The sequence below is a fragment of the Rhyacophila brunnea genome, unplaced genomic scaffold, assembly GCF_057557595.1.
Source record: "Rhyacophila brunnea isolate RB1 unplaced genomic scaffold, BYU_Rbru_1.0 scaffold_18, whole genome shotgun sequence".
NCBI lineage: Eukaryota > Metazoa > Arthropoda > Insecta > Trichoptera > Rhyacophilidae > Rhyacophila > Rhyacophila brunnea.
Genome location: NW_028232837.1, coordinates 30878322 through 30889014, shown reverse-complemented (window position 1 = coordinate 30889014; position 10693 = coordinate 30878322).

Below are 10693 nucleotides of genomic sequence, written 5' to 3'. Positions count from 1 at the left end.
TATAACCCTTATTTCACACTATACAGTTTTAACCGTACGGAAAATAATCGAACGGTAAAAATCCGAATCGGTAACAAGTCACGCTCTTTTCACACAATACGGTTTATGCACGGTTTTTTCCCGTCATAAGCTCAGTTTGTGGTTGAGTTTTGTCGATTTAAAACCAACTAATGCAGGGGTTGTCAACCTTTTTACACCTACCGCCCACTTTTGTACATTTGTTAGTAGTAAAATTTTCTAACCGCCCACCGGTTCCACAGTAATGTTGATTTATAAAGAAGGGCAGTAACTTTACCTTTAAAATTTATAAAGCAGACTTACAGCAAGTTAAAGCATATACTTAATAATAAAAACTTACCAAATACTTTATGTCAGATTTTCGCTTTATAAAACAACTTATTGTTGTTAAATCTATCTTTTTATTTATACTTTGCATACATAGAAGCATTACGTCTGATGAAGTTGCATTTGATTAATTAAATTATTAATGAGATCCCTGAGGCCTGATGCTGTGAAACTAAATACTGGATATCTGGCTCAATGTTTGTTATTAACTCAGGAAAATATAATGAAAATGGTTTTAAACCCCCTACCGCCCATTATGAAAGCTGGAACGACCACTAGTGGGCGGTAGGGATCAGGTTGACTACCCCTGATCTAATGTGAAAGTGTGCATTTATTAGGTCACGTACACTACTGGGTCATCGGTGGCCGTCTGGGCGCCGTGAATACAGTGGAAATGGACGGCTGCTATACGGTGTCGTTTCGGGTTTTAACTGTCACCGTATAATGTGAAAAAGACCACATTCTTCTTCACGCCACTAAAAGAATGTCGCCGTTCGATTTTTTGCCGTACGGTCAAAACTGTATAATGTGAAAGGAGCGTAATTTCCTGTTTATTTGAAACAGTAGTTGTGCAATAAACGATTTTGCGGCGATTCCATACATAATTGGATATCGTTGTTCAATGCGTAATGCTAGCTTCTCATCTCGAGCCTCTAGGTTCGGTCTCGGTGAGGTCATAGATATATGTGATTTTCTCAAAGCTCCGCTGCTGACTTATAGCTAGGTATGGCTTATTGTAGTGTAAAAAACAAATAATATTTCGAATCTAACTAAATCACTTTGAAAATGACGTTATATTTATAGTAGGTATTGTGTATGTTTTCTACTTACTTTTCAGTGGTCGAATTGTCAAGTCCAACACGATGTGAATCCTCCAAGTTTTCAGAAGAAGAAGAATAGCCTCCGTCATCTCCACAATAAAACAATATCATGCTCTTAATACAGTGTGTTAGCGTATTTATTTATTTAATGAAAATCAAAATTGATTACAATCAAACGTATAAGTATAAACATTTCTCTATAAAATATTTTATTTCAAAATGTATGTCGAATTTGTAATAATTATTGTAATATTATATAAATACCTATACAAGTAAATAGAATCATAACTATCAGTTTTTGCGGCATTGGTTACACACAGTAGAGTATAGGTAAATATATACGTTGTGTCCTAGCACGATGACTACGTGATGGGGCTAGGACGATTCGGCGCCGAGACAACTGGGCGCCACGCTATCGAATGAAATTCGAAAATAAATAGATGTTCGTGAATAATTATTATTATTTAGTGATTTAATACTTGGTGAGAATTGAAATATACACACTTAAATAATGATTTAATTGTGCATAAATGTTTAAGTTCCAACGAGAAGAGAGTTCTTTTATTACCACGTTTTTATTAGCTCGTATTTTTGTTTGTCCGGTACAGATTTTTTCTTGTGTATCCAGTATAATTTTTTTCTTGTTTGTCCAAGATTTGTATTGGAGGATTGAAGATTTTTAACTAACTTCCCGACTAGCTAGACATTTGAAACTTTTCGAATATATCAGAACACGACGACAATGCATTCTTTTAATACTTTTAGCCATTTTTAAGCAGAATTGAATTCATTTTCAGTTAATTCTGTTTTGTATTGAAAGTTATTATTGTTGGTTGCTAAGGGGTCCTAGCAACTAAATTATTAATATATAAGTGAGTTACTATGGAAATCAATATGAAATGTCAAAATGACATTTCAGTATTCTTTATTTATTCTGTATTTCTATCAAGTACAATAAAAAGATTTTATTAATACATATAATTGTCAAGTTTATAACCTCAGGCATTATGATTTTCAACCCGCAATAAAAGACATTATGTTAAGAGCAAAGTGAATTAAAAATACTAAGTAGTAGATAGAAACTGATTGAAATTCCTCATCTACTTTCTGTATAAAATCATAATGAACGTCTATTTATTTTATTCGTTCATGCGGCGCACTATTGTCCTGGCGCCCAGTTGCCCCATTCTCCTATGTGAAACCCGCATATTTTTTATATGTATCGTACATAATATTGTATCTGAATTCAGGATATTATGGTAAGTATTTGTAAATTTAATTCCTTTCCCACCTTCTATTAAAATATTGAATGAATGACTGACAACTAATCATCGTATATGTCTAAATCTATCACTTTAGAGGTAAAAAAAAATGTGTTTTGTTTTCTCGAGAATTTGAAACGGTTTTTTGGTTTCTTGAGAATTCTCGAGATTGCTGAGAAGTCTAAAGTCTGGAGTGTAAGTAGAGATAATTGTAATCGATATTAATTATGGGATTTCAATGGTAATCCCAGCAGATCGTTGGAGAGGACCTCAGAAGTGGACTGTGAAGAAGTGGAGCTATGGGATTTTGCCCGTAGTATAAGCATGGAAAATTTTCACTCTAGATTTTCACTCTAGATATATGAATAAGTCAAAAATCTACACGATGAAAAATTGAAAACATAATAAACTAAATTTTAATAGTAAATATGGATACGTGTATTAAATAAGGCTCTAAGTACCAAAAAGTAGTATTGCCTGTAGTTACAAAATACCGAGTCATTGCAGTAAAATTTCATGAAGCAGACCTTTTGAAAAATGTAGTTTTACAGTGTGAAGCAATCACGGCAGCTTCTATAATTTTAGGTATTAAGAACACACCATTGTCAGCTATTTTATATTGAATGCCGTTGACCACTGCAGTGCTACTTACACCATTATAAATAAAATACGCCAACGGACTTACAATGTCGACAGGTTTAATTATTTTGCTGTATTTTTTTTACTTGCTTGAGGCACTTAGACTAAAGTTGAAGTTATTGGGGTTGGTATGTAGAACATTTTTCTATAAAAATGTCAGTTTTTATTATTTTGGTACTTAGCGCGTTAATTAATACACCATTAATCATGACCATAAAATAATATATTGTAATAATAACATAACTGGGGACTTAAATGTGTAACAAATTCACATTTTTTACAATTGTTAGTTTATCTTTGACTTAAAAAAAATCTTTTTAATGTTTTCAGATACATATTCATTAATTGATACAGTTTAAGTTATAAATTATTTAAAAAATGTCTCAAATTGCAAGCTTCGTATTTTTCCGTTAGGTTCCTCTGTAGGTACCTACAACTCTACCGCTCAAATTAGTTTTGAATATTAAAAATCAAATTATGAAAGATGCTGTACTAATTAACCACAATTCTATTCTATATGATCAATTATGACGACACGTCATACTGATATTTTAATTTTTTTGTCGAATAAGGTTTATTAAAAAACTGTTAATTACTGTTAAGTCTGTTAATATTGGAATGGGGCAATTAAAATATTCAGAAGCGCGTTTCCCTAACGCAATGTGACGCACCGATTCGTGAGACAATTTAAAAGGGAGCTCCGAAAAGTTAAAACCTACCATTTAGTTACTTATTAAATTATATTAAAATTTGAAAAAAGATGCATATTTCTCAAAAAGTGATAGAAAAATAGGTATTGCTTTTGATTAGAAGTAAAAATAGGTTGATTATATAGGTAGATACGAACAGCGAATAAAACAGAAAATGTTGTGCCCTATGTAGGTATTTAGGTATGTATATACAAATTCACCTATAAATATTAAGCAAATAAAAATTAAAAATTGTGTGAATGTTAAAATTAGATTGTCCATTTTTTTATCGCAGGGGGGCTCAAAATCAGTCAGTGTGTCGTATATCTACGTCGCTAAACGTGCCACTGAAAATATTGATCTAATCATTCCCCGGGTTCAGAGGACTGCTTTATATTTTTTTAATGTGAAAAATATATAGGAACTTATTCATAAAATAATTCAACACGTAAATTCTGTGGGAAAGAAAAATTAATTAAACCCTATAATTTAATAATATTCACTGTTTATTTGCTTTACTCACGTAGTAATTAAAAAATATATAATATTACATTATACGTACATTCTCAGTAATCCGCCGCCCGATTATCCGACAACTACTATAATCCGCCGTTATGTTACTAGTTGAAAGCACAAAATCAAGTTCTATAATTCCCCGGTATTCGATTGTCAAATTCAGTAGTCCTCCGCGTACAAGTATGCAACGCAGATGAGACGGGTTTATTTTGGAAACTTCTTCTTCGTAAAACGTACGTTCATCACGAAGAAAATAATGTACCAAGGAGGAAAGTGCCCAAGGACCACATCATAATAATTATGCCGTGCTCCAATGCAACCGGGACACACAAAATGAAGCTTTTGGTCATAGGGAAAGCCGGGAATCCTAAGTCATTCAAGAACATCTGCCTCACTGAACAACTGACTGTGTCAAGTGATTTACTGTTTAATAATATTTAGTTATTAAACTTAGTTTATAAATATGTATAATTTAGTAAATACTTGATTTTGATCATAAATAAAACCGTCATTATTTGCTACTAGGTACAAAATTTTCAAAAAAAACTAATTTTTACTATATTTTGTATGTACTATATACACTATAATCCGCCGATTACTCTAATTGGACACTTGTCTGGTTTTTGGGGTGACGGATTACTGAGAGAGTACTATAGTCAGTTAGTAAAAAATAATAGGTATTATGTAAAGGACAATGGTACTTACCTAATGCTTCATCGTTTACTTTATCGAAATTAAGCTCACGAAGTCTTTCACTGTCCTCCATAGAAGAAATATGCAACACTTTCGTCGCCATGGTGATATGAAGTAATCTCAAAAATCCTTATCGTATGAATAATATTTGACAGAATTCGTGTAGAAAAAAAACTGATTGAATTATCAACTCTATACATTTCGCATAACTCATTGCCAATGTAGTATTATAATATCACAGAATTTTTCATTTAGTAATCACTAAAAAGTAAAAAAATATAAAATGTATGTTTATGCTACATTTATCACCGACGATATATTCTACACTAGGCTAATCGCAATGCCGAAATAGTTCTTGCAGATTATGACATCAAATGATTTACACAAATAATCGATAATTTATGACAGTGATTCGCAAGCTTTTTTTGCTAGGAGAAACCGTGAAATAGTTCAAGTAACCAATACCTGAATGACACACTTTAGGTTTGCAAGAAGTAAATTACAAAATATAAATGTAAAACCGCCGTGTTAATTTAATTGGTATTATAGCGGCGTGACTTCGAAAAGAGACCCATAGATGGCGTTGCCCATTGACTGGACGCCGCAAGCACTATGTAGATGGATTAGGATTTAACTCCATGTTGACTCCGTAATTTATATCTCTCACAGCCTTACAGCCAATCAGCTTAATATGATTAGATCTGCCCCTTTTGATCATACAGGTCCTCTATTTTGAGACTATACACAATCGGGATTTATTTCTACTGATATGTGTGGTATCTAGTTTTCAAATGTGATACCTACCTGAACTCAACTAATTCTTTGGCAAGTTCATACGGTCATTTGGTCGAGCGAGTCATCTTATCTTATTAATGTTTTATTGTTGATTAATCTCTGTGAACTTTGAATAAATACTAAAACCGGAAGTGTTTCTATTTTATGGCAAGTGGCAACCAACGTGGGCCCATGTTATAAATAAAACCATCCTATAGGTTACCTACTATATACCTATCTACTAATTCGCACATATTTTGGAATACAATATTTTGGTTCTTATCTGTTTGGTGGAAGCCAGTGGCAAACAAAATTTGAAAATAGCCGATATACTGGATTATTTATTAGGTTAGGTTATCATTCTTGAATTCATAAATTTTGCCAAAATCAGCGATGAAAATTGCCACTGTTTCCGCCTGGCTTCCAGTAAACAGACTTGTACCGATATTTTTTATCTGTTGTTTACCGGCGTAGCTACTTGAATTTGGCTTATCTTTATTCTTACTAACCTAACAAACGCCATCATTGTATTATATCTCTTCTGCCAATCTTTTTTTTACTGAATTACAAAAATGGTGGCTTCTTATTCTTCTTTAATGTGCGCCACAGCCCAAATCGACCACTAGCCTCCACAATACTCGGTTCTCCACTGCTCAAATTTAGCCGTCCATAAAGTTGCGATCAAATTGAGGTGCATGTTGCCTACATGTCGCCTACTGTCACGTTGTCGCAGCGACAAATTTAGTCCATGGTTTCGTCATTTTGCAGAATATTTCGAACGATCACCATCTCTGTAAATTCACTGAAGAATGACACTGATGAAGAGTGCCAACTGTAATGTATCAGTAATTTGAATTATTATCAATTATTCATGATACATTCAATTAATTTTAACAGTTTCTATGTGTGCGTACGTTTAAATGACTTGCAACATGACATCCATAGATAATATTTTGAATAGAACCCAACCTGCAGACCATAGATAATAGACAACATTATTACAGAAAATACATAGTGCCAACCGCTAAAAACAAAAAAAAACTAATTTTGACATGACAGCCGAAAAGTGTAGGCATGTAAAAGATGATGAAAACGTTCATTGAGTCATGCAGGTGTTGATGCAGAGCAGTTCAACGTGAGGTGACCTCATTGTTGTTCTGGTGATTTCGGCAGATTTTGCTAACTGACAATGTTCGTTTAAAGATGTAAAATGTGCTACGGAATAGGAACATCAGTCTGGTAATATTTTAAACACCAAGAAAAACGACATTCACACTTTTTCCCGTAGCGGCAGCTTACTGTGACTTCACGTGATAGTAAACAACATGCACCATAATATGTTTCGCGCTTTAGTAGCAGTTCTTTCACGGCACTTCCCAACTAAATCTTAGCCTTCCCATGGGTCTATACTTCTCGAGATTTTCTTCAAGCATTTTTTTGGAGTTTGGGAGTCAATCATCCATTGCAACTGTCCCACCCAACACAAAAAGATAAGGTACCTAGTTAATTAATTTATTGTTTTATCTTTTTTAATTTTTTACAGACCTGTCTGAGAATCACTGGTTTATATTATAATCTATAAAATGTTATCGATAACAGAATTATTACGGTAGAAGATATGGATTAAAACAATGATACATCTTATCTGCATAATTGTTAGGTATTGGTATTACTTACAAATATTTTGTATAAATTTTTGGTAAACATGTTTATCAGATGATGAATTATTATTAATGAGTAATGAATGACCTTTAATTTTCATGGCCCAGTTTTGTCATGTTGTACTTAGTTTACCTACAGACACAATTCGGTTGACTTCGCTTCTACGGTCACTCTAAGTACATAATGTTGATTTACAAAAAAACATTATTTCCTGATGCTTTTAGTATCGTCCTCAATTATCCTGGCATTTGGTTCTGAGAAAGTGATTTTACAAGAATTGGGTGTATTCTATTCGTAGGAAAACTACGAACAATTATTAATAGATTGTTTGAATCAAGTTGCATGAACAAGAAAACATGTGAGCACAAATCAATATTGTTCTAATGTCTCTTCCAGAGTACAGTGGCGCACTCAGGATTTAATATTGGGGGAGCCAAGTAGGAGGATTAAATGTATTTTTCATGCAAATGGAAAAAACAAAACATTTAGTAGGATTTGAAAATTTTATTTACAGAACAAAATCAAGTTTCCTTTTTTTTTTACAAAGCTCTTGAATTACTTCGGCCGTGGTTACTTAAATCTCTCTGTATATATAAAGTAAGGTCAGTCTTGTCAGTCATCGGTCTGCGTCATGGTAGACCTATTTTTTTAGAATTATTGATATCCATGTCCTTGCTTTTTCGTACAAGGTGGTTGTAACAATCACAAACACCCAGGCTTTGAGAAAAACACATAAATATTGTGTCCTGACCGGGAATCGAACCCAGAACTCTCGGGTGAAAGGCAAGCGCCTTACGCACTGCACCACGAAGGTATGTTTTTAAAAGGCGTAAGGTGGAAAGTGATCTTTCACTGATGCATGTTGTGACGGGAAGTGTCCCAAATATTTTAAGTAAATTAAAGATGTTGGGGTAAATCATTTGTCACATTTTAAAATTGCATCAACAGCATTTCTGCATGGAGTGACTGCATTTTGATTTATCGAACTTTTTATAAGTACCAGAATTTCAATTCGGCTTTCAAAATTGCAAGATTCCTAGAAGGCATATCACGGTCATAAAATTCGCATAGCTCACGAAATTCTTCCAATGCACTTTCTGTTGCGATACGCTCGATTAAGACCGGGTGTGGTGCAGAGTGTGTTTCGGTGGAGGGCGCTTAACTTCAATGGAACATCTTTTCCGTTTGGAAGAAGAGTTAAAAACTGTTTCAGTACTGTGCGATGTCACATGAAACGTTCATTGATCTGATTTGAGCACAACTTGCTCTCCGTCCCAAGAGGACACATCATGGCTGGAAATGGCATGCGCTTGACTGTTCAACAGTTATATACCGTTTACACGTGCATGGATTTACTGCTTACAGTAAGTATCCGCCGCCATAACAAGAAAATGCACGTGTAAACACGTATTGTCGTGCAAGTTGCAAGATTGCATGCATGAATCAAAAACGTTCGGAAGCTTCTGAATTTTCATGCGACATTCTCGACGATTTTTTCGATCTGCGCCTGCGCAGTAGAACGGTGGTGGCACACCTGCCGGCAACAAAACGAACTACACCGCGTAGAGACTCATTTTGAGGTTAACCGATTTTTACGGCTTGTCAAATAGTACCATAAAATGACAACATCGTGTCTCGCTTACTCTTGAAGAATGATATTGGAGGTACAGTCAGCACGTAAACGTTTACGTGTAAACAGTCATTGTCACGATAAACACTCACTATTGCTGCAAATAAATCCGTGCACGTGTACATCGCTATTATATTACTTTGATTTCTAATGTTATCCAACGTCAAGTGCCACCTATTTCGCGATAACAGATACTTAAGTCCGTCTCCGGAATGGCAGTTTTATCCTGAAATCTTCCATTTGGCGATAATAGCGATTAAACAAGACGCCGTAGTGGTCATATATCATGACGTGGTCTTGCTGTTGTTGACCATTCTAATAATAATATTAGTGTCATGTTGATTACTTACTTACTAACTTGGGCATAGGGCAGGGATAAAGTCTCGCCACTTCCCTCGGTACGTCGGCGTGTGCCATGGGATACCTGCAACGCGTGGATCGCTTTTGTAGCTTCGCTACGGGGTGAGAGAAGGTTGGATACGGCCACGGAATCTTTGAAGTTGTGTCACAATGGTACGGAGTATCACACGTTCTGGCAAAATGCGAAACACAATATATCCCAACTCCCAACCACGTGAAGAATTTCCCCGTGATTACTTAAATCACCGAGAGCTGCCGTATCCACTGAAGAGCTCTATTATATAGGTATAATACGTAATAAATTGAGAAGCTGTCTATCTGTCCGTTTATTTAGTTATAACTCATATACTATATTGATGAAACTTCCACGGTGTATTATAGAACACATTCTTGGTACCAACTCAGTAGACTTAGTAAACAACGCACTTGCAACAATAAAAATTGAGACGCCGATAGTGAAGCGTGCGAATGAACAAATTCTGTGTCAATAATTCAGCTGTAGATAATAATATCATGATGTAAAAGATTATAAAAATAATTTTTAAAGACATCTATGTTATCTTTGTCGAAACAAATATATAACATCACAATAATATGATAGATGACTACATTTTTTCTTAGGAAACCAAAATTCATATACATTTAGATCAGAAGATCAAAAGGCAACAATATTGATGTTCATATATTTTTTTAAATCCTTTGGCACGCACCGATTATTAGAAATAGTATATCTTATATGGCTTATATTGTAATGTTATCATGAGATTTAAATAATTACAAGATAAAAAGAACTTTTTATATACCACGTTTTTAAATTTTCTGTTGAATCATATAAACTTGACAATTCTATGTAATAATAAAAACTTTTTATTATCGAAATACTGAATAAATATAGAATACTGAAATGTCATTTTGACATTTCATATTGATTTCCATAGAAACGCGCGTATATATTAATAATTTAGTTGCTAGGACCCCCTTATCAACCAACAATAATAACTTTCCATACAACACAGAATTAACTGAAAATGAATTCAATTCTGCATAAAATGTCGAGCTAGTCGGAAAGTTAGTTAAAAATCTTCAATCGTCCAATACAAATCTTGGACAAACAAGAAAAAAAATGTACTGGACACACAAGAAAAAATTAGTACTGGACAAACAAGAATACGAGCTAATAAAAACGTGGTAAAATGAATAAAATCATTACAATAAAATAAATAAAACGATTACTTTGTTTTTAAAAAATGTATTCGATCAAAATGTCGGACTTTTAATGTGTGCCAAGGACACGAGCTCCCA